This window comes from Schistocerca gregaria, chromosome 2 (genome assembly GCF_023897955.1).
Source record: "Schistocerca gregaria isolate iqSchGreg1 chromosome 2, iqSchGreg1.2, whole genome shotgun sequence".
Lineage (NCBI taxonomy): Eukaryota > Metazoa > Arthropoda > Insecta > Orthoptera > Acrididae > Schistocerca > Schistocerca gregaria.
In genome coordinates this window covers 147083380-147101403 of record NC_064921.1, presented here as the reverse complement: position 1 = coordinate 147101403, position 18024 = coordinate 147083380, and the positions used below count along the sequence as shown (strand labels likewise).

Genomic DNA, 18024 nt, shown 5'->3' with positions numbered 1-18024 from the left:
ACACTCACTAGTCCATCGCTGTTAAGTCGTTCACATCTGTTCACTATCATTTGCCCTTTCCCACATACCCATTCAAACCAACTCACTGCCATTATTTGTGTCTCTCTCTGTTAGGATCTCGTGCGTCACAGCCACAGTCCCCTTCGTTCTGTCCTACTACTACAGTCTCCTCTAAAAATCACTGTCTCCTTCTTGCTGCTAATATCTCATTCTTCTTTCCTACTTCTGCTGTCTCTTCTAACTGTAACTATTTTGCTCTTCCTGACTGTCATTTTCATGCAGTCTGTCTCTCAGTACTATGGGCTCTCACCCACTTCCACTCTCTCTTCATTCCTTCCCCTCCCCCCCCCCCCCCCCCCCGGTCCCACCTGGCACTGTCTCCTTCACTCTTTTCCTAGCACTGTTCCTTCATTATCAACTATGTTCCGCTGCCACAGTGTCGGTCTCTTTTGTCACACTGCCACTGTCTCCGTCGCTCATTCTATTCCAAAATTTATTACTTCTCCGTCTCCTTCACGTTGCCGCTGCAGCATAAAAAAGAGCGGATATGTTCACATGCCAAAATTTTTGGAAAAAAATTTTAAAGGTGCTGAGGCAGGTAGATTGAGGCAGCTGGTACCCGACTTTCCAGTCGGTGTTTTTTAAACAAACAGAAAAAATGTTACGATTTTTTCGTTGGCTTCTTTCTTTACCGTGCTGCAGCAGGGCATTTAAGTCATATGAAAAGAAATGCATTGGTCAGTAAAATTTAGATAGTTTACGTAAGTGAAATTGAAATAACACTAAGCTAATTTTACACTTCGAACCCGATTTTACTAGCTAAGAATGTGTCATGTACTTCAGTACTACAACATGGGTACTTGAAATGAAAATGGTCTCCTGGCCCGTCTACCTTCAGATCCGGCAAGTTAACGACATGAGGATATCATACGCAAACATTTTTTGACGTAGAGGGGCTATTGAACAGCAGCAGGGCCAGGTATTAGGATTGAGCAATTCGAGAACCGAGATCTGAGGAGTTCTCGAAATCAAGTTTTTCTTGAAAAGTGACGTAGATGACGCGAATTCTATACCCGAGAACATGATCTCCCGTGTCACGTTGCAGACGGGCTCGTGTCGCCACCTTTCCAGGCGAGAGCGAAAACAGGTGTTGGTGTACGTCGATGATGATGAGAAGTGTCCTGTAACTGAACTGTTCATAATACTCATCATAGTACTCATTCCCTGGCCAAGTTATTCACAAAGAATTCTACTCGCTTTATAGCATTTTAGAGTGCTATTGATACGAGTATTACCCTTTATTCGTCTGTCCAGAAACTGTTATCTTCCATTTCACTTCGCTGACCCCCATTATATGTAGACTGAGCCTCTGCATGTCCCTTTTCAGATTTTGTAGTTTCCTTACCACTTTCAAACTTCTGACATTCCGTTTTTCGACTTGTAGTATGTTATCATTTCGCTGATTATCGAATCTGTTTCTCATGATTACCACCCCCTTGGCAGTCTCCTTCCACAGATCCGAATGAGGGATTAAGTCTTTTGCCAATGGAGAGACACATTATGTGTCTTTAATGCAGTAGTTTCCATTGCTTGGGCATCCTCATGCCGTTTATCAACATTTATTCTTTTGCCTTTTAGGGACAGTTTCCCGTCCCAAGGGAAAGTTGATGCCCTAAACCTGTGCCTATTCCACCGCCTTCTATGGAAACACCATTGGCAGACTCAGGGAGGAATAATTATACCTGAAATCTTTGGCCTCTATTGCTGATGATTTTTATTGAAAATTTAAGTGGCGGTGAGGTTCGAACCTTTGACCTCGATCATTGTTATTATTAGTCAAAGGCGCTGCCCTGGACTGTAGGACCCGACTTTTACTGCTGCAGTGTAATTCAACAAGGAACGAGTACTGAAAATTCTAGGTGATTACAACCAAGTATGTATTTGTGCGTTACGTCTAATATTGCCTATTAAACCATGTCAGTGCTTCAAGGGTCCTGTTAGAATGACTGTGGCCAGATGTGAAACTGGGCTAACATAGTCAATATTTATTTCCTCAGCTCCTCATAGTGCACTTACCCCAGTACATTGTGTCACAGATAAAGTATCGGTCATATCATCATAACTGAAACATAAGGCCTGACTTGTCAAGTACCTTAATTGTACTTATCCATAAAACAAAAAGATTTTCAAACTCATTCCCCATTGTTACTGTCCGCCTCTGGAATAAGTCGCCCTGCGCTCTATGCATGCCGGTAGCTGAATACCCTGTCGCATTCAAAAAAGTTGAAGCATTTTCTCTTGTTAATTTCGCAACTTATCCTGTTATAAATTAACACGCTTGTCCAGCGAAATAAATGCTGGCTTCTTCTTTCCGGTATGCTTCTTGGCTTAGTTCCTCCCTCTTTTCGTTTCCCACACAGTAACGCCATTTATTTTTTTCCTTTCTTCATTAGTTTTGTACTACCAGCTTAGTTTCAAATTCTCATGTGGCTCATAATCTGAATGAACCTATCTGCAATTTATCATTACTTTTCTGCTCCTCACAAGTAAATGTAAACTGCATATTTTTACTTCTTTTAATTTTCTCGCTGACGTGGCTGTTTCTGATTTTTATATCCCATACAGGCACCGAAAGGCTATTAACAATTTGTACAGAAACCAGATGGCAGTTATAAGAGTCGAGGGACACGAAAGGGAAGAAGTGGTTGGGAAGGGAGTGAGACAGGGCTGTAGCCTATTCCCGATGTCATTCAATCTGTACATTGAGCAAGTAATAAAGGAAACAAAAGAAAAATTTGGAGTGGGTATTAAAATCCATGGCGAAGAAATAAGAACTTTAAGGTTCGCCGATGACATTGTAATTCTGTCAGAGACAGCAAAGGACTTGGAAGAGCAGTTGAACGGAATGGACAGTGTCTTGAAAGGAGGATATAAGATGAACATCTACAAAAGCAAAACGAGGACAATGGAATGTAGCCGAATTAAGTCGGGTGATGCTGACGGAATTATATTAGGAAATGAGACACTTAAAGTAGTAAAGGAGTTTTACTTTTTGGGGAGCAAAATAACTGATGATGGTCGAAGTAGAGAGGATATAAAATGTAGATTGACAATGCCAAGGAATACGTTTCAGAAGAAGAGAAATTTGTTAACATCGAGTATACATTTAAGTGTCAGGAAGTCGTTGATGAAAGTATTTAATATGGGGTGTAGCCATGTACGGAAATGAAACATGGACGATAACTAGTTTAGACAAGAAGAGAATAGAAGCTTTCGAAATGTGGTGCTTCAGAAGAATGCTGAAGATTAGATGGATAGCTCACATAACTAATGAGGAGGTATTGAACAGAATTGGAGAGAAGAGGAGTTTGTGGCACAACTTGACTAGAAGAAGGGATCGGTTGGCAGGACATATTCTGAGGCATCAAGGTATCACCAATTTAATATTGGAGGGCAGCGAGGAGGGTAAAAATTATAGAGGGAGACCAAGAGATGAATACACTAAGCAGATTCAAAAGGATGTAGGGTGCAGTACGTAGTGGGAGATGAAGCAGCTTGCACAAGATATTGTAGCATGGAGAGCTGCATCAGACCAGTCTCGGGACTGAAGACTACTACAATAACAACAATATCCCATACTAGGTGTTCAAAAATGGTTCAAATGGCTCTGAACACTATGGGACTTAACTGCTGTGGTCATCAGTCCCCTAGAACTTAGAACTAATTAAACCTAACCGACCTAAGGACATCACACACATCCATGCCCGAGGCAGGATTCGAACCTGCGACCGTAGCAGTCGCGCGGTTCCGGACTGAGCGCCTAGAACCGCTAGACCACCGCGGCCGGCTACTAGGTGCAATACCTCCTATGAAACATGTGTCATAATTGATATAATGTGAAGTATGAAAAATGCCATATCAGGATAAGTAAGAGGTGTTGTTACATCCGCTTTTAGTAATTGATGCATAGTATGAGCGCTGTTCGGAAAGTAAGGTCCGATCGGTCGTGAAATGAAAACCACAGTGAACGTCAAAAAATTTTTATTCGCAACAGTTAGCCACAGCTTGCAGCTAACACTCTAAATAGTCGCTGCTCCGTCTCAGACACCTGTCGTGGCGTTTTTAACTTTCCAGTACCCTCGTCACAGAAAGCATCCGCCTGTGCTTTCCGCCAATTCTCTACGCCGGTCTGCCTTTCGTTGTTTGTGGCAAAATGTTGTCGTCGGAGCCAGCGGTTCATGTGAGCAGAGATGAACAATGGAGGGAGCCAATTAAGGGCTGTATTGTGGGTGGTCACAACACTTCACATCGAAAACGCTGCAGGGGCGTGTTCATTGTCCCTTCAGAATGCGACTGAAAATAGTCTTGAACAAAGAAACGCATGACGTTTATATTACGTGGGCTGCATAGCTTCGGGTGAAATCACCCACCAAATAAATAAATACACTACTGGCCATTAAAATTGCTACACCACGAAGATGACGTGCTGCAGACGCTAAATTTAACCTGCTGGGATACTCAAATGATTAGCTTTTCAGAGCGATTGCGGTTTATCGTATCGCGACATTGCTGCTCGCGTTAGTCGAGATCCAATCACTGTTTGCAGAATATGGAATCGGTGGGTTCAGGAGGGTAATACGGAACGCCGTGCTGGATCCCAACGGCCTCGTATCGCTTGCAGTCGCGATGACAGGCATCTTATCCGCATGGCTTAAAGGATCGTGCTGCCACGTCTCGATCCCTGAGTCAACAGATGTTGACGTTTGTTAGACAACAACCATCTGCACGAACAATTCGACGACGTTTGCAGCAGCATAGACTATCAGGTCGGAGACCATGGCCGTGGTTACCCTGGACGGTGCATCACAGACAGGAGCGCCTGCGATGGTGTACTCAACGACGAACCTGGGTGCACGAATGATAAAACGTCATTTTTTCGGATGAATCCAGGTTCTGTTTACAGCTTGATGATGGTCGCATCCGCGGTTGGAGACATCGCGATGAATGCACATTGGAAGCGTATATTCGCCACCGTCATACTGGCGTATCACCCGGCGTGATGGTATGAGGTGCCATTGGTTACACGTCTCGGTCACCTCTTGTTCGCAATGACGGCACTTTGAACAGTGGACGTTACATTTCAGATGTGTTACGACCCGTGGCTCTAACCTTCATTCGATCCCTGCGAAACCTTACATTTCAGCAGGATAATGCACGACCGCATGTTGCAGGTCCTTTCTGGATACAGAAAATGTTCTACTGCTGCCCTGGCCAGCACATTGTCCAGATCTCTCACCAATTGAAAACGTCTGGTCAATGGTGGCCGAACAACTGGCTCGTCACAATACGCCAGTCACTACTCTTGATGAACTGTGGTATCGTGTTGAAGCTGCATGGGCAACTGTACCTGTACATGCCATCCAAGCTCTGTTTGACTCAATGCCCAGGCGTATCAAGGCCGTTATTACGGCCAGAGGTGGTTGTTCTGGGTACTGATTTCTCAGGATCTATGCACCCAAATTGCGTGTAAACGTAATCACATGTGAGTTCCAGTATAATGTATTTGTCCAGTGAATACGCGTTTATCATCTGTAATTCTTCTTGGTGTAGCAATTTTAATGGCCAGTAGTGTAGTTGGCGGCAGACACTACTGTTTTAGGCATTTCTACTGGATTACTTTGCGCTGTGAACTGAAAAGAGCTATCGACAGGCACACTAAAGACAATGACACTGCCCAACACATCTGTGCACAGTTCCATCGGATTTTCACACTGGTTTCCATTTTGCGCCTAATCGGACCTTACTTTCCGAACACGTCTCGTACATTTATACTGACCGGATAGCAACGCGCGTTAATACGCCGCTTCCGGGATTCGGAGAGGGGCGCTGGCCCCAGATCTTATCTGCCCGGCGTATTAACGACGAACGTCGGTGTATTGGCCAATCTGGATATGCTTTTTGGGCGGTTTCCCACGTCCGAATAGGTGCATACCCCCCTAGTACCCATGTCTCACCATTATTCTCTAACATTTAAAAAGCATCTGCCTAACGCTACAGGTGGAGTACGTACACATATTTTATCCGGGAGGGAGGAGGGAAGGGGGTAGGTGGGGAGAGGGTGACTGGAAGGACATTCGATCGACCCCATGAAGATAAGGAGTAAAGGCCAAGAGAAAGAAGAAGGGGAATCCATAATACATCTTACATCTCAGTGTATATCAACACGAAACTATAAATAACTTTATAAATAATTACTTTGAAGGCAACGGCCTTGGATACACCGGTTCCCGGGAGATCACCGAAGTTATGCGCTGTCGGGCGTGGCCAGCACTTGTAAGGGTGACCATCTAGGCCGCCTTGCGCTGTTGCCTTTTTTCGGGGTGCACTCAGCCTCGTGATGCCAATTGAGGAGCTACTCGACCGAACAGTAGCGGCTCCGATCAAAGAAAACCGTCATAACGACCGGGAGATCGGTGTGCTGACCACACGCCCCTCCTATCCGCATCCTCACCCAAGGATGACACGGCTGTCGGATGGTCCCGATGGGCCACTTGTGGCCTGGGGGCGGAGTGCATTAATTACTTTGAAAATAATAATAGTAATAGTAAAAGTTAGAGGTTATTTATAATGTATAGTAAAATTTGTAGATGTAAATAATAGCATAGAGAAGGTTGCAAAAAGTTAGAACACATTATTTTTGGCGTATGAGTGTTATTTGCCAACGGCCTTGCCGCAGTGGTAACACCGGTTCCCATCGGATCACCGAAGTTAAGCGCTGTCGGTCTTGGCTAGCACTTGGGTGGGTCACCATCCGGGTCTGCCGAGTGCTGTTGGCAAGCGTGGTGCACTCAACCTTGTGAGGCCAACTGAGGATCTACTTGACTCAGAGGTAGCGGCACAGGTCACGAAGTCGCAACGACAGGGAGAGTGATGTGCTGACCACGTGACCCTCCGTATTCGCCTCTGGTGACACCTCAGGGCTGAGGATGAAGGCCGGTCGGTACCACTGGGTCTTCAGACGGTGTTTTGAGGGTTACTTGCAGATACTGCCTTCCTTCCCTGCTACTGCATCCAAACCTGAGCATATAAGCACGTGATTTGAATTCATTAATTTGTGGAAGATACTCCTACCCTTTTTAGATGTTGGGCTGGGTCGTTACGGCCCATTGTTGCTTGAAAGTTGGCCACATTGTCTAATGAATACGTTACTGAAGTGAGCAAGGTGGGCTTCTTGTTAGCTTGTACATTTGTTCTTTTTCATAGGTCTGCAGTCTCGAGTGGAGGTATCCATAGAGTAGCAGAAGAAGGTAAATGTCTCATTTCAAGGATAAATAAAATACTAAATTTAAAAAAATTACATTGCAAACATTTTGATGTGGAAAGTGTCACTCGAACACTTCTTATAAATATGTTTATATGGCTACATGCTTGCCTCTTCAAGTTTTTAATTCATTAGTTACTTTCATCTAAGAACTTCTCTACTGTACTGAAAGCATTGTTAAGGAGAAATAGTTTAAATCTAGTCCGATAGATATTGTATTTCCGTGGGTAGTCCGCCAAAGAGTTTTATGTTTGCATACTTCACTCCTCTTTTCTTCAAAGATAGGCGCAGATGCATTTTCCCTCTAATATAGTATCTCTGATGGTCTCTAATAATCTCTAAATGAGACTGTTGCCAACAGATTTCAGCTGGTATCAGTCCGCTCAAAATGTAAATGTATGACATTCTTGACTGGGATACCCCACGTGGTGGGTTCAGCCACTGAGCAGAAAGAGTGTTGTTCTTCCTCTTCCCTTACATGTATGTGACAACTGTGTCGTATTTGCACTTGTGAAGTGTAGACGAAGGTGATGGACGCGTGTATAGCCCCTTATGACATTCTTGACTGGGATACCCCACGTGGTGGGTTCAGCCACTGAGCAGAAAGAGTGTTGTTCTTCCTCTTCCCTTACATGTATGTGACAACTGTGTCGTATTTGCACTTGTGAAGTGTAGACGAAGGTGATGGACGCGTGTATAGCCCCTTATGACATTCTTGACTGGGATACCCCACGTGGTGGGTTCAGCCACTGAGCAGAAAGAGTGTTGTTCTTCCTCTTCCCTTACATGTATGTGACAACTGTGTCGTATTTGCACTTGTGAAGTGTAGACGAAGGTGATGGACGCGTGTATAGCCCCTTAATGTCCCCATCCGTCGGACGGATCACCAACAAGTGCCATATGTCTTTACTTCATGAGACACTGCGGAGAGATTTCGCATTTAATCCAGGACATTGGCGAAAAGATAGTGATAAGAACCTTTACGCAACCACCTCTCCTCCCCTTCCCGACGAAATACTTGCCGTCTAAACTTCATCTGCCACCAGGATTCGAATCGGTGTCCCTCCGCGTCGTGCGCCATCACACGGACCTGTGTTGGCGATCTCTACTACATTTTCTTTACGCTGCCCCTTTCTTTATTTTCTCACGTTATTGTCATAATTTTCTCTTTTTCCTTCTCTTGTTTTCCTGTTTTTATCTTGATTCTTGAAATTACAGTTCTTTAGGTTAAAATAAAATAATAAAAATAACAATAATTCTCGACAGTGGGGCTAGGCCATTAGTACAGAGTTCTCGGAGCTCTTCTCGTTGAATGCCACCTTGTATTCGTCATTGCAAACCTAGAGCGATGATAAAAACCTTTTGGAAACGCTCAACGTATTTTGTACCATACCTCTGACGCATGATGTAATGTTGCTGTTGCTGCTAAGACTGAAAGGTCAGTATGTTCGGAGCGACTGTGGTTATCGATTAGTGAACGAAATGGAAATACCGTGTGGGTAGGGCCTCCTTTCGGGTAGACCGGTCGCCTGGTGCAAGTCTTTCGAGTTGACGCCCCTTCGGCGACTTTCGTGTCGATGGGGATGAAATGATGATAATGATAAGGACAACACAACACCCAGTCCCTGAGCGGAGAAAATCTCTGACCCAACCGGGCATCGAACCCGGGTCGTTAGGTATGACATTCCGTCGCGCTGACCACTCAGCTACCAGGGGCGGACGTGAACAAAATGAACCACAAATATAGGACCGATGTTACGTCCCTGGGAACATTAGTCAATCCGTTTGGAAAACTACGTTCACGTCTATGGTGGTGAGACTGTGACATTCGAACAGAGTGGCACGTACAGAGATGGAATGTGTTGACATTTCTACGGAGACCAAGACACTTCGGGTAGCGGACCACGGAACAGTGTGTTCCAGAATAAAGGTTACCAGCCTGCCCTTCGCTCCCTGCACGAAGATCTCTGAATGGCAAGCAGTGTTCCGTGGTGGTGGTGGTTAGTGTTTAACGTCCCGTCGACAACGAGGTCATTAGAGACGGAGCGCAAGCTCGGGTTAGGGAAGGATTGGGAAGGAAATCGGCCGTGCCCTTTCAATGGAACCATCCCGGCATTTGCCTGAAACGATTTAGGGAAATCACGGAAAACCTAAATCAGGATGGCCGGAGACGGGATTGAACCGTCGTCCTCCCGAATGCGAGTCCAGTGTAGTGTTCCGAATTGTAAGTGTTGTGTACATGGCGTTCGCCGAGACCACCAAAGGGAAGTCTTCATTGATTTACAACGAGATCGATATATAGCGGACTATACGACCAAAGAAGACATAACTTACTGGCGTTGTACAAACATTATAGCGAATAAGTAGAAAGGAAGACTATCCACTAAAATTAGCACAGTTTCAGGCAAAGGTAGCTATGTTTGTGTTCCAGACGAAGCAGCAAATTAAGTGAGAAAACAATTTGCAAGTGCAAAAAAGCATACAAAGGAAATAGATAGTACAATTTCATCAATATACGTCGAAGATGGAGGGCTTCAATTGAGGCTACATCGTTACCATCACATATGAGTAGAAGTGCGGAACAGTAACTGCATCGCATTAGCCGAAAATACTTGGGACAGATGTAAGATCTGATCGGTTCTAGAGGAATATTCTTTCAAGAAAATATTTTATTGTTGAACGAGGGCAGCAACGTTTTATTGCAAATGACAAGAGAAGACTGAGAGATTATTGGTGTTGATCAGAGGGGGCGAGGGGGGGGGGGGGCGGGGGGAGGGAAGAACCACAAAACAGCCCGGTGGTCGGTTCCATCGGATTAGATTAGCGAACGAAAGGCCGTGCCCTTTCACAGGAACCATCTCGGCCATTTACCTGAAGCGATTTAGGGAAATCACGGAAACCTAAACCAGGATGGCCGCACTCGGTTTGAACCGCCGTTCTCCCGAAAGTGACTCCAGTGTGCTAAGCACTCCGCCACCTCACTCGGTAGAATATTGGTGTCTGACAGCGAAAAGGAAAAAAAATCATCTTTATCAAGGTATGAACAATTCTTTGTGGATGGAACGTTGAGAAGTCCAAACAAGCGGTTTGGACAGTTGTTCCTACTTCACATCAATCTTACAAGTTCTTGGGAAACAGACACTTTTCCAGCTGTCTACGTTTAGTTACTGGACAAAAAGCAAAATACATATGATCCATTTATTTAACTATTAAAACCAACTTGTCTGGCTGGAAACCTGCTTCTCTCGTGGAGGACTTCGAAACTACCATCGTCCAATCACCTAGAAGTTTATTTCCTGAAACACAGGTTATGGGTTCACTTTCTAGTTTAATCGACGTTTGTGGAAAGAAGTTCAGTTTTTCGGCCTGATTTCTACCTATGAGGAAAACGAAGAAGCACACGTTCATCTCTAGAATATTTTCCCCTGTGAACCTTGAATTACGGCTGGCTGTCCATTCAGGAGAGCACGTCTTGAAACCAAAAGCCTCAAAACTTATACGACTATTTCTGGACCAGAAGTTCGATAAAGAGCATATGCCCAGACATGTGTGCAATTGCAGTGGAAGGAGCCACTAATAACGTCTCTCAAGAATGAAACCAAATACATTAGTAGCTAAAGTTAATCCAAAAGTGTACTGATTAGAAAAAAAAACCTTCGAGAAAGCGCAGAGTACCACGGCCTCCAGTTTGACCGATTGATTTTAAATTTTGTTGGGAAAAGAAGAAAGAAGTCAGTATTTAGAACTGATGAGACTGCTGTGAAAACTTTACAAAGACTCAAAATTTACGGCAAGTTAAAATCATTTCTGACATGTGTGCCCTACGCCTAGAAATTGCCTGCCCGGTGACCGAGTGGTTCTAGGCGCTTCAGTCCGGATCCGCGCGACTGCGACGGTCGCAGGTTCGAATCCTGCCTCGGGCATGGATGTATGTGATGTCCTTAGGTTAGTTAGGTTTAAGTAGTTCTACGTTCTAGGATACTAATGACCTCAGATGTTAAGTCCCATAGTGCTCAGAGCCATTTGAACCTTTTGAGCCTAGAAATTGCAGTGACGAAGAAAACGTCGCAACAACTGGAAATTACGTAAACGCTGAAAATTAATGTAATGTCCATCATGCTCACTGACAGTCTCGTAAAGAAGTTTAATTGCGGACGTGATGAGATTAGCCCTCGTGGTTTTTCTTGAAAACGACAGAAATGTGACTAAATGTGTCTTGAAATCTTTGAAATACTCTCTAATGAAGACTGACAAGACCATGGCAAAGGCCACAGGTCTTGTAGGGAATCATCGCGGCATTCTCCATCAGAGAATCTGCGAATAATCGTTGAGCGGCATCGCAGGCAAATGACATGCATTTACATTCATTTACCTCTCTCCGTCTGAAGACGTTTCGTCGACTACATCACGCTGTGCTGTACTGCTAGACTTCTTAGTGCGCCTGTACCTGCGAAAAGCCGCATATCCCAACAAACGCCCTAGGCTCAATACAAGTTTCACTCCGCAGAAATGTCACTTAGCAGAAGCGTTCCAATCCCTCTGGTGCCACGACTCGTTCTGGCGATTCCCGGCAATTTCTTCCTCGTTTTTATCTGAACAAATGAATGTAAGTCCTTGATTACAGTGAAATGAATACCCCTAGCTGCATACAGGAGTTGATGTAAGGCAACGGGTACAGTTGAAAATGTGTGCCCCGACCGGGACTCCTGCTTACATGGCAGACGCTCTGTAGATCTGAGCCACCGAGGACACAGAGGATTGTGCGACTGCAGGAACTTATGAAACTTCCTGGCTGATTAAAACTGTGTTCCGGACGGAGACTCGAACTCAGGACCTTTGCCTTTCTCGGGCAAGTGTTCTACCATCTGAGCAACCCAAGCACGACTCACGCCCCGTCCTCACAGCTTTACCTCCGCCAGTGCATCGTCTCCTACTTTCCAAACTTCACAGAAGCTCTCCTGCGAACCTTGCAGAACTAGCACTCCTGGAAAGAAGGATTATTGTGGAGACATGGCTTAGGCGCAGGAGAGCTTCTGTGAAGTTTGGAAAGTAGGAGACGAGGTACTGGCTGAGGTAAAGCTGTGAGGACGGGGTGTGAGTCGGGCTTGGGTAGCTCAGATGGTCGAGCACTTACCAGCGAAAGACAAAGGTCGCGAGTTCGAGTCTCGGTCCAGCACATAGTTTTAATCTGTCAGGAAGTTCCATATCAGCGCACACTCTGCTGCAGAGTGAAAATCTCATACTGGAAATGCAGAAACGTATCTCTGGCACGCCTCCCGTGAGACCCACATTCTCAGTTTATTGTCCTGCGCTATACTCATAGTGACCCTTCCAATTATACAAATTACTCGCGGCTTTTTGCCAGTTCCCGTAAGAGTTCCGGCACTGTTTGTGCATCTGCACAGAAGAAGATTGTCAAATGGCTGGTGAGCCTTAACTAAAAATATATCTGTTCTTTCGGACATGTCTGAAATAACAGATACCATCTTCATATATATATAAGTCCGAGGTTTATCCTGTAACTGACCCTTTCTACTGAGGGGGCCTGATTTTCAACTGCTATGTTAACTTCTGTCCAGTGGTAACCTCCCCTTAGATAACATCCAACCAATTGGATCTGAAGTCTAGCTGCAGGAATTTGTGACGAACATTCCGATAAACCCTGGTCCATTCTGTCGATGAGTAACACCTGCAAAGTGGGTGTGCCGGAGAAAACGGTGTGGAACGGTGGAAGGATTTCTCTACGGACGCAGGATGAGATGTACATGTATATAGATTGTCCATAAGCCACCGTACGGTGCTTGGCGGAGGGTATCCTGTACCACTACTATTCAGTTCCTTTCCTGTTTCACTCGCAAACAGAATAAGGGAAAAACGATTGTCTGCATGCCTCCGTATGAGCTCTAATTTCTCGAATCTTATCTTCGTGGTCGTTATGCGCAATGTATGCTGGTGGCAGTAGAATCGTTGCAGTCATCATCAAATGCCTCTTATCTACATTTTGTCAACAGTGTTCCTCGAAAAGAACGCCGCCTTCCCTTCAGGGATTCCCATTTGAGTTCCCGAAGCATCTCCGTAACACTAACGTGTTGTTCGAACTTACCGGTAACTAATCTTGCAGCCCGCCTCTGTGTTGCTTCGATGTCTTTCTTCAAACCTACCTGATACGGATACCAGATACTCGAGAAATACTCAAGAATAGGTCGCAGCAGCGTCCTACATGCGTTCTCCTTTACAGGTGAACCATTCTTTCTTAAAATTCTCCCAATAAACCGAAGTCTATAACCCGCCTTCCCTAACACAGTTCTCACATGCTCCTTCCATTTCATATAGCTTTGCAAAGCTACGCCTACATATTTGAACGACTTGACTGTGTCAAACAGGACACTAGTAATACTGTAACCGAACATTAGATGTTTGTTTGTCCTGCTCGTGCCCCATTAAGTTTTTCCACATTCAGAGCTACCAGCCATTCATCACACCGTCTTGTACCTTCCTACAGTCACTCATCATCGACATTTTGCTGTACACCACAGCATCATCAGCAAACATCCGCAGACAGCTGCCCACCCTGTCCGCCAAATCATTTATGTATACAGAGAACAACAGCGGTCCTGTCACACTTCCCTGTGGTACTCCTGTTGATACCCTTGTCTCCGATGAACATTCGCCATCGAGGGACATATACTGCGTTCTACTACTTAAGAAGTCCTCGAACCATTCACATATCTGTGAACTTATTTCTTATGCTCGTACCTTCGTTAAGCCTGCAATGGGGTACCGTGTCAGATGTTTTCCGGAAACCTAGAAGTATGAAATCTGAGTGTTGCCCTTCATCCATAGTCCGCAGTGTATCATGTGAGGTGCTTTCTAAAACCAAGCTGATTCGTGGACGTTAGCTTCTCGGTCTCAAGAAAATTTATTATATTCGAACTGAGAATATGTTCAAGGATTCTGCAGCAAATCAAAGTTAGAGCTATTGGTCTGAAATTTCGCGTGTCGGTTCTTTTGCCCTTCTTACTCGTATATACTGGAGTCACCTGAGATTTTTTTCCAGTTGCTTGGAACTTTTTGCTGGACGAGAGATTCACAATGAAAGCAAGCTAGGTAAGGGGCCGATGCCGTAGACTCTCCTTGTACGAATTTGGATTCCATCCGACCTGATGATTTATTTGCTTTCAGATCTTTCAGTTGTTTCTCCACACCAGAGATGCGTATTACTATGTCGCCCGTGTGGGAGTGTGTTCCCAGTAGGAAACTCATGTTGAAGTGTGCACCTACGGGCTCGGCGACAGACAACTTCTCGAGAGCTACTCGGTGATATTGGCTCTGACACGAAAAGCGAAACAACGTTTCTCACAATGGAGACCTGACAAACGAAAACAAGCTGCTACCAGGAAGCGGAGCAATACAGCACTCTGAGTTCCGTTAGGGATCTCCACCGTGCAGTCGGGATTCCCGGAATGCCCAAAGCTTAGGTGCTGAAGAGACAAAGGCAGGGAGCAGGCGAGGGTGGTTTCACTCACGCTTGGAAAAGTGTAGAAGGGCTTATAGGGGCTCTCGTTGCGCGTATTGCAGTATTACCAGTCTTTCAGAATCACGTGTGAGACCGTTGGTATGTTATCCGAGATTTAAGTTTGCTTTAAACTTTACCATGGGTCCGAGTGCCTCTAGGTATGTTATTCGTGAATAAAGTTTGCTTTAAACTTTGCGGCAGCCGACACGGTAGCTCATCGTGTTGAGTCAGAGGGTTAGCTGCTCTCTGTAATAAAAAAAACTGAGTTAATCGATCAACAACGAACTTAAACGGATGTCTTACGACATCCGCTCCGAGCAGATGCAACGAACGAAATGAACAAAATGAGATTGAAAGAGAAGAAAAAAAAAAAAAAGCGGTCTAAGGCGCTGCAGCCATGGACTTTGCTGCTGGTCCCGGCGGAGGTTCGAGTCCTCCCTCGAGTATGTGTGTGTGTGTTTGTCCTTAGGATAATTTTGGTTAAGTAGTGTGAAAGTTTAAGGACTGATGACCTTAGCAGTTAAGTCCCATAAGATTTCACACACACTTGAACCTTTTTTTAAAACTTTGCCATAGGTCCGAGTGTTGTAAAAATCCGGTCCCTTGGTTATTATTAAACGAAGCGTGCTTTCTTGTACAAGATAATTTATGAGAATGGGAGGAGAAACAAAAATTTCGATTTTTGCCGATCACATTGTAATTCTGTCAGGCACTGCAAAAGACTTGGAAAATCAGTTTAACGTCGTGGATAGTGTCTTCAAAGGAGGATATTTGATGAATACCATAAAAGTAACATAAGGATAGTGGAATGTAGTCGAATTAAAATGGACGATACTGAGGGAATTAGAGTAGCAAATGAGAAAATTGAAAGTTGTAGATGCTTTTTGTTATTTGTGCAGCAAAATAAGTGACGATGGCTGAAGTAGACAGAAAAATAAAATGCAGTTTGGCAATAGAGTGAAAAGCATTTCTGAAAAAGAGAAATTCGTGAACATAATTTTCATGCTCATATTTGATCTTTAACTACAATCTTCCTTCCTCACCTCCATACGCCTGCGTCTAGTGTTATGTAAACGCTTTATAAATGTGTATCAAACATACGTTATTGACAACCGTGTTTGTTGTGCTTGACGCTTGAGCTACAGAGTTAATGTCTCGTATTTAATATTAAAATTGAACTGAATACAGTCTTGAGCGCAATGAAATATTTACTGGCAACGGTGACCGGTTTCGGACAAAATGAGACCATCCACTGGCCATATTAGACCATGGTGGCAGGAGATGGCGGTGAAGAATCAGGTATCGTGGATCAACGAACGTCATCTGCAATTACCACTGACAAGAAGTGTACTACTGCGGTCGAACGGTTTTTAATTCTACGAGGGGCAACACGTTACTCTCTCGGCGAATTTCCGTTGAAAAAGATGCGGAGTTTGTTTGGGACATGGTTGAATATTGCAACTTCAGTCCCTATAGTTTTAGTAAGTTGCGATAGGCGGCGACGCTATACACAGCCTTCAAAATGGCGTCTGTAACGGCGGACCGTTCCAAGCGGAGAGCTGTTATTGATTTTCTTTTGGCGGAAAACCAGAGCATCGGAGATATTCAAAGGCGCTTGCAGAATGCCTACGGAAACTTGGTCATGAACAAAAGCACGGTGTGTCGTTGGGCGAGGCGTCTCTCATCATCGCAACACGGCCGCGCAAACCTCTCCGATCTCCTGCGTGCCGGAACGACGGAACGACTTGAGCATGTTAGTCGCCACAAAAATGCAAACAAACTTCTCCTTCTCCATGGTAACGCAAGGCCTCTGTTTCACAGAGGAAGACTGCACTGTAGTTCCTTCTCTAGATTGTCGCTCAGATGACAAAATGGTAGATATCGAAATAGACGACAGAGGGATAGAGAAACAATTAAAATCGCTCAAAAGAGGAAACGCCGCGGGACCTGATGGGATACCTGTTCGATTTTGCACAGAGTACGGGAAGGAACTTGCCCCCTCCTTGCTGCGGTGTACCGTAGGTCTCTTGAAGAGCGTTGCGTTCCAAAGGATTGGAAAAGAGTACAGGTCATCCCCGTTTTCAGGAAGGGACGTCGAACAGATGTGCAGAACTATAGACCTATATCTCTAACGTCGATGAGTTGCAGAATTTTGGAACTCGTATTATGTTCGATTATAATGACTTTTCTGGAGACTAGAAATCTACTCTGTAGGAATCAGCATGGGTTTAGAAAAAGACGAACGTGTGAAACCCAGCTCGCGCGATTCGTCTACGAGGCAGAGAGGGCCATAGACACGGGTTCCCGGGTAGATGTTTCTTGACTTCCACAAGGCGTTTAATGAACAAAGTAAGAGAATATGGACTATCAGAGCAATTGTGTAGAATTGAATTGAAGAGTACCTAGATAACAGAAAGCAGCATGTCATTCTCAATGGAGAGAAGTCTTCCGAAGTAAGAGTGATTTCAGGTGTGCCGCAGGGTAGTGTCGTAGGACCGTCGCTATTCACAATTCACATAAATGGCCTAGTGGATAACATCGGAGGTTCACTGAGGCTTTTTGCGGATGATGCTGTAGTATATCGAGAGGTTGTAACAACGGAAAATTGTACTGAAATGCAGGCGGATATGTAACGAATTGACACATGGTACAGGGAATGGCGATTGAATCTCAATGTGGACAAGTGTATTGTGCTGCGCATACATTGAAAGAAAGATCCTTTGTCATTTAGCTACATTAGAGCAGGTCAGCAACTGGAAGCAGTTAGTTCAAATGGTTCATATGGCTCTGAGCACTATGCGACTTAGCTTCTGAGGTCATCAGTCGCCTAGAACTTAGAACTATTTAAACCTAACTAACCTAAGGACATCACACACATCCATGCCCGAGGCAGGCTTCGAACCTGCGACTGTAGCGGTCCCTCGGCTCCAGACTGTAGAGCCTAGAACCGCACGGCCACTCCGGCCGGCTGCAGTTAACTCCATAAATTATCTGGGAGTAGGCATTAGGAGTAATTTAAAATGGAATGACCATATAAAATTAATCGTCGGTAAAGCAGATGCCAGACTGAGATTCATTGGATGAATCCTAAGGAAATGCAATCCGAAAACAAAGGAAGTAGATTACAGTACGCTTGTTCGCCCACTGCTTGAATACTGCTCACCGATGTGGGATCCGTACCAGATAG

At 44.7% G+C, this 18024-nt stretch overlaps 1 protein-coding gene and 1 pseudogene across 1 annotated transcript in view; one reads left to right on the top strand and one right to left on the bottom strand.

Annotated features, from left to right (window-relative positions):
- The window catches only part of LOC126336562 (uncharacterized), a 203649-nt gene that overhangs the window by 63688 nt on the left and 121937 nt on the right, over nucleotides 1–18024 (bottom strand). The window lies entirely within an intron of this gene.
- On the top strand, nucleotides 6718–6836 carry LOC126337149 (5S ribosomal RNA; annotated as a pseudogene).